The sequence below is a fragment of the Trichechus manatus genome, unplaced genomic scaffold (assembly GCF_000243295.1).
Source record: "Trichechus manatus latirostris isolate Lorelei unplaced genomic scaffold, TriManLat1.0 scaffold00101, whole genome shotgun sequence".
In the NCBI taxonomy this organism is placed as follows: Eukaryota; Metazoa; Chordata; class Mammalia; order Sirenia; family Trichechidae; genus Trichechus; species Trichechus manatus.
Window position 1 is genome coordinate 7,104,490 of NW_004444037.1, and position 1,552 is coordinate 7,106,041.

Here is a 1,552-nt window from a genome sequence, read left to right on the forward strand (position 1 = left end):
AAATATGCCAGTTAGGGACTGCTTAAACCAGCATTAGAATTAATCTGTATTCCTTAAATGCTGACAGGACAGCAGGCAAATGTAACCCAAGAATAAGCATCAAAGGAAATCTGGACCAAAAAACCAAACCCATTGCTGTGAAGGCAATTCCAACTCATAGTGACCCTACAGGACAGAGTAGAACTGCCCCATGGGGTTTCCAAGGAGTGGCTGGAGGATCCTGGACAGGTATTTAAAAATATGGAAAGCATGTAGCTGAGAATTAACTTTGAGTAGATAAATAGATTAAGTAACATAAAAACAATCAGCAGTACTCTACAGAATAATGCCATCCATAACCTAAACACAATGAAAAGATTTATTATAAACAAAGGTTATACGGCAAATTGAATAATTTTACTATTCTGAAAAAGGTAAATTTCCAGATAATATCAGCAATATCCTAAAGAGCTTCTGAATATTTTTATACCAATGAAATATTTATTTTTTCATCAGTAATTCATACCACTTCTCTATTTAATAAAGAGCTAATTTAAACATACATAAAATGTTAGCCATTTGAGGGTATAATAGGTAGTAAATGAGAAAATTCTTTTAAATCATGTACCTAGTAAAGTTTAAATAAGACTACAAAGCAACCCAGTCTAAGGATTATTTCACTTTTGCACAAACTGACTGCATACACTGCTCTTCTTTTAATCTGATTAATTGAATATGTAAAGAAAATGAACTATTTCTGCATTTTCTCTAACTCTTTTCCAAAGGACAAGGGACTCATTTATGAATTATCTAAGTCCTTTTAACTTCCCCCTTTCACTTAGTTTATTCTCCACATATTAAAGACTCAAGAATCATGGACCCAATCCCAACTTATGAACAAGAAATTGAACCTTAGAAATAATGTTGTCTGGCATAAGCACCTCCAACCTACTCCAGTCTTTTCTTTCCTCTATTTTTGAGACAACAGATTATCTAAAAGCCTCGAGTCATTTTCTGTATTTATTTATTTACTTTTTTAAATCTTTTTTGAGGGTAGGGGTGACAGTGGAAGGGAATCAAAGGTAATGCGGATGTGAGACAGAGGCCGTAGCTGACATTAAGGGGCTAAGGACGAATACGTTAGGGAAGGACTATACAGACCCTTTATTTGGCTCTGTTCTCTGATCACGATTGATACCTTCAAATGGTGATAGCTCTCTTGCAAATGCAAAGTGAGTGAGAGGATATGGCTATTAGTATATATTAATTTTACTAACAGGAAGTATATCCTAAAACATGCCTGACATGTAGTTCTGATTAGGAACAGAAGCTGATTTTTTTAATATTAATGATAATACATAATCATATTACCATTTACTACTGGCATTTTTGCCAGGAAGAAACTGTAATCTCAGTCAATCTTGTTAGTTTCATAAAAAATTTCTAAAGGGATAAATACTGAAAGCTTATTGGGAATAAAGGAATAGAAAAGGCCATTAATGAGAAGTTTAAAGTATAAATACAAATGAAATTCTGAGACTGTTTGTGAATTCTGCTCTCTATTATGGCTGAC

General features: G+C 33.5%; 1 protein-coding gene across 12 annotated transcripts in view; it reads right to left on the minus strand.

The window, feature by feature from the left end:
- The window catches only part of FIP1L1 (factor interacting with PAPOLA and CPSF1), a 79,942-nt gene that overhangs the window by 35,259 nt on the left and 43,131 nt on the right, over nt 1-1,552 (minus strand). The gene's annotated exons all lie outside the window — the stretch shown is intronic.